The following is a 5653-nucleotide window of genomic DNA, read 5'->3' as shown; positions in this document are numbered from 1 at the left end:
ATGGGGTACGTGTCTGTCTAAAACCAGGCCAACTGTGCTGTTAGAGGTGCCGTGAAGATTTCCTCTTCACACGTGACATACACATGCAAGTGCGTCAACAAGCATATGAAATCTATGTCATGTACTGTCTAAAAAGAAAACTAAAGAATGGTCAATACATACACCATTCAAACATGGTCAATGTCTTTTAGTTCGTCAAACGAGTACTGGAACAGATCATCAGATATTATGAAGATGCTAAGTCGTTATAGATAGATCTGTGACATACAGCAAGTGACTACTGTTTTTGTGGAAATTTGGCGCATCCCGAATGTCATATATCAAGTCAGAAAGTGTCACCACACCCTAACATCCGATTTCGATTATCTGTCTCCGGAGACCATCAGGTGAAGATACAACCTAGTTACAAACTGTGACCCTAAAAGGGCACGTTAAAAGCATTCGGACGACCTTTTAAGCATTTCTGTTTCAATAACAATTGCCCCACTTGAAAACAGCCCCACTTGAAAATAAGTGGAGGCTGAAACCTATCGCAATCACAATACAGGTATACAATCGCAATACAGCTAGCATTCCTGTTCTGACTGTTTAACGTGTCCTACATACCACCGTCAGTTAATTACAACTGTCACGCCATTTTTCAACAGAACAGGTGTAGAAACAGCAGGCACGTTGTATGTACTTGACAATTTGCACCGTATACAAATATTCTACGTATGACGTAACGCTAGCTCACCTTACTCCACGGGGTAACCTATATCCGATGTTTCTAAAATGGGTATTTAGGGATATCAAGTCGACGGAAGGTGGTTTAAAATTGCAATATTTTCGAAATATGCCAGTTTCAAACTATCGTCAATCGACTTGATATCTTAATACCCTGTTAGTTTTATACAACAGATATAAGTTACCATGCGAATAAAGGTAAGATAGCGTTATATCATCTTATCGGATATAATGGCACCAAAAAGATGAGGACAGACTATCCCCTCCATGTGTTTATGATCTGGGTGCTTGACCTAATCGTGTCTTGTCCCTGGAGAAAACGTAATCATACATTCTTAACTCTTCTCATCCAGCTGGTTTCAAGTCCAAAATATGTTGTGAAGTCCACCTGTTTCAAATACATGAAAAGGTTTACATGTTTGAATATCATAAATCTCTATAGATTCTTACCTCTGAAGTACACGGCGAACTTCAACTTCAGACAGCAATTAACTCCCGTCCTTTCGCTGTGTCCTGTTTTTGTTGGAAATCTTGGCGTATATTCCTTGTTAAACCTGCATGTATGCAGAAGGCACTCGATAACAATCCCACACGTTCATGTGACAACGACCCTTGTAGAATATACCGTACGTATTTGGTTGTCAAGGTGACTAAACAAAGCGACATTCACGCAATACAAGACAAAATACATAACCAGAGAGGCCGGTGCCATGTTTCCGCGAGCTTAGCTATTGTCATGTGAACATTTTGATTGACAGGGATATGCCCATATACAATATCTGGGAATAACAAAAATCCGTTATCTTTCCTCTGATCTGGAAGGTTTGCCTTCTTTTTTTACTCTTGATGTGTTCTTTCTGGCTGCACGTAAAATATGCGTGTAGGCAAACGGTCTCGATATTGATTTGTTAAAATTGATAAATACCTTGTAGAGTTTATGACAAGATGTTTATCGATGTGTCCTGACAGCAGTGCCTATGACCTAACATCACGCTATGTTTGCGATGAAATATTTATTAGATTAGTCACAGAAAACAAAAGAACAAGTTTGTACGTAGTTGATGCAACATCGGAGTCGTTAGTCTTTATCAGTGATTCATTATCATTTTTTCTGTTGATACAAAAGTTACCAAAGGTTTTGTATTTGTTCCATGTGTCAGTCAGGGCAATAAATCTAAAGACTTTCAAGATGTACAACTTATCAGAAGGAACATATCTATATGTAGCACAATAGATCAATTTCAAAGCAAGGTTTATCTTTCCTGCTGCTTCTGTTGCGTTCCCTGAACCATACTTATTGTGACCTTTGTAAAAGGTTCATTTCATCGATGCCATTATATCATTGGAAAAATCTCAATACGTTTCTCGTGAATTCTATATCAAATGGAGAAGTAACGACTTCCAATCTTCCTAAATAGTGAGATATCAAATCACTTTACGGCAAATGTGCACAAAATCAGGGATAATATTCATCTTCCTGCTGGCCAGTCTAAACAAAATGAAATACTGTATTAAGATTTTTTGACTGGAAATGAATTGTCCAAGGACACAGATTACGTAACATGACCTTGGTATATTGTTAACGACATTTGTTATGTATTCTTCTTGGCAACTCACTATGGTGAAACACCGCTGCGTGTAGCACACAGCCCTTAAAGAAGGACAATTAACCCTTTTGTCATCTATAGGTGCTTTCAGCACGACAGGACTCGCGGCAATACCTAATTAAATCGGGAAAGAGCTCGTCTTAGTAATTTAAGGTGGTATCTCACTGCACTTGCCTCAAGTTCACTGCGTCACTGTTTTGTTATTTTCACAATTTTTCATGATTTTGATGTAGCGTAATACGTAGAAGTATGATTTAGAAGACGACAAAATACAAAAAAGTAAGAAAATTCTTTCTTTATCTCTGAAAGTAGTTGAGTATCTTTCAAACCCCCCTTTGACGCAAGCGTGACGCAAATGCAGTGAGATACCAACAAAGTCATTTGTAACGTCTTTCAAGAACGATAGAAATCTATGTGATGCTATGTAGAAATTACGACACAAAGAAAGTACCGACCACTTGTTGAAAAAAAATGTATATTTGAACAACTTGCTCTGCGTTCATAAACCAACAGCATTCGGTTTCCATAGAGTATATACAACCTAGTAGTCGCGCACGTCATCCCTTTCCTCTAGTATCACACCTCAAAACAGTTCGCTACAGAGCTGACAGGAGGCATGTATTCATACAAATGTAAGTACATGTACAAGGTGTGAATTCGATAAAAAGAAGTCATCGTGCTCGACATTCGGCCTAAAGGCTCTATGTAGTCCCTAGTAGCGTGGTCTGTCAGGATCACAGCAAGAGAAATCATGAAATATATCAACATCAAATATCGACCTACAGCATTCGGTTTCCATAAAGCATAACCAACCTAGTAGCCGGACACGTCGTCCTTTTTCTCTAGTATCACACCTTTAAACAGTTCGCTACGGAGTCGACAGGGGGCGTATATTCACATATATGATATAAGGTGTGAATTCGATCAAAAGAAGTCATCGGGCCTCGACATTTGGCCGAAAGACTCTATGTAGTCCCTAGTAGCGTGGTCTGTCAGGATCACAGCAAGAGAAATCACAAAATTTCAAACCAACAGCATTCGGTTTCCATAGAGCATAACCAATAAACCTAGTAGCCGGACACGTCATTCTTTTCCTCTAGTATCACAACTTTAAACAGTTCGCTACAGACTCGAAAGGGGGCGTGTATTAATACAACTGTAATTATAAGGTGTGAACTCGATAAAAAGAGGTCATTGGGCCTCGACATTCGGCTTGATGGCTATATGTAGTCCCTAGTAGCGTGGTCTGTCAAGATCACAGAAAGAGAAATCACAAAATTTCAAACCAACAGCATTCGGTTTCCATGGAGTATGAAAAAACCTACATGTAGTAGCCGCGCACATCATCTTTTTGCCTAGTGTCGTACTTTAAACAGGTCAGCACTGGGATAGTATAAAGTATGAGTTCGGTGAAAATCTGTCATCATGCTTCGGCGTCCGGCCCCATACCTCCATGTAGTCCCTACTAGCGTGGTCTGTCAAGACACAATCGTATGTCCAAGTAGTCAATGAAAAGCAAATTTGGAAAAAATGACCGTTCCAGATTGGAATTTTTTCAAAATTGTTGGTCAAAAGGTGGCTGAGTCCTGGAAAAATTATGCATAGTTCAGCTTTGTCTGAAGTATGAGTTTCGATGTTGGTGTTGTTTACTAGTGCATGATGCTCTTTAATGAGATGACAATCTTATATACTTTGTTGTTGGTAAAAGTCTATTTTACGCGTGACTGCTGTCAGGTGTTCCGGGTAGCTCAACTGAGGTGGGTTCGGCAGGAGGCGCAGTTTCTACCAGGAACTGGCGGGACGGAGGGGGCCCGGGCGCTTCTACGTCATCAGGTACTGTAACCTTTGTTTCCCCCGCGATGCCAACAGATGATTTCTGGATAAGACAAAATAAGAACCATTTTAACTAGTCGTTAGCGTATATGCAGTAAAATACATACAAAGACAGTATTGGTCAAAAGTGTTCAACGAGTTTACAGTACCTCCTCGCTCAAAAGGATTCAAAGCAGGCTAAGAGTAACATTTCATACTTCTCCTTATCAAAAAATGTTTATCTAAATATCAACAGACATGATAGTCGATAGTATCACTTTTTTATTAAAGAGATTAAAACGTTGAGCATTAGTAATCAGTTCCCAGATAAACTGAGATAGACAGGTAAATATCACCAAACCATCAGTCCCAGGAGTCCTACTAGAAAAAAGGAGACTTCAATTCAAAAGTTACCTTATTTTTAACTAGCCAGATGATAAGTATGACAGCAGGTATGAAGCCGATGCCTGCAAACACTGCAGTCAGGATGACGAAAAGAGAAGGACCCTCACTGACGTGGACAGGTGTGTTTCCTGGGAAATACAAGATTATTTTTCGTTGTTCATTCAAATGAAGCCAATGTTAAGGTTTATTCAGTGACGTACCATCATTGCCCATATGCATTGTCAAAGATAAGTAAATTCAACGTTGTGAAAATCATGTCCATGGATACATCACACACGAAATATATGAAAGCGAGTACAAACAATAGCGATGTTTTCTGTTATTACTCAAGTCCACCGTAGTGTCCAGAAAAATGTTGAAGCGCAAATACTGTTAAGTGATCTGCCATGATGCCAATATAGTACTCAAGGACATGTTCTACAGAATACCACGGACTGAATATTGCTTCGTGAACATCTCTAACGTTACAAGTGAGGACAGGCTGAGCACAGGGTCACCTACGTTGGCAAAATGATCCGGAGATGCTCTCTGCAGGAGACACGTCGGTCCATCCCGCAGGGCAGGTGCAGAAGTACGCGCCCTCGGTGTTGTTACAGGTGGCGACATCTGCACAGCTGGTGGTGTTCAGATTACACTCGTTGATATCTGGAACAAGACATCAGGTTCAAGGTGATGTCATGACAATGTCAGGACACACAGACGTCTTTACAGGCAAAATATGGATCAGATTTATCTCAGTGACATCTGCACACCTGGTTGTGTTCAGACTACACTCGTTGATGTATGACAATATGGAACAAGACATCAGTTTCAGGATGATGTCGTGACAATGCCATGGCGCATACAGCGTTTTACAGGCAAGAGATGAACCAGATTTATTTATTTTCCCAGCTTACAAAGGCTGTATTTTACAAGACTGTCGTGGCTTTTATGTTGTTGTAACCACCCACTGCTAACATTTTCTTGTACCAATGTACAAAACAACGTTAAAACACTAAGAAGCTCATAGGTAGCATCAGAATCACGCCCGAAATAATAACATCTAACTCTTAGTTTAACACAGTACATCTGTACCTACCGGACACAGCGATGCTGCCAGCATC

At 40.1% G+C, this 5653-nt stretch overlaps 1 long non-coding RNA gene across 1 annotated transcript; it reads right to left on the bottom strand.

The window, feature by feature from the left end:
- Window positions 1–2799: 2799 nt before the first annotated feature.
- LOC118429243 lies at window positions 2800–5653 on the bottom strand. The gene is made up of 4 exons (XR_004832716.1): window positions 5629–5653; window positions 5052–5195; window positions 4560–4678; window positions 2800–4209 (listed from the first exon to the last, which is right to left on the bottom strand). It is a non-coding gene; the product is annotated as an uncharacterized LOC118429243 (long non-coding RNA).

Source organism: Branchiostoma floridae, chromosome 13 (assembly GCF_000003815.2).
Source record: "Branchiostoma floridae strain S238N-H82 chromosome 13, Bfl_VNyyK, whole genome shotgun sequence".
NCBI classification, from domain to species: domain Eukaryota; kingdom Metazoa; phylum Chordata; class Leptocardii; order Amphioxiformes; family Branchiostomatidae; genus Branchiostoma; species Branchiostoma floridae.
The sequence above is the reverse complement of the archived record's forward strand: the minus strand, read 5'-3'. Positions and strand labels throughout refer to the sequence as shown.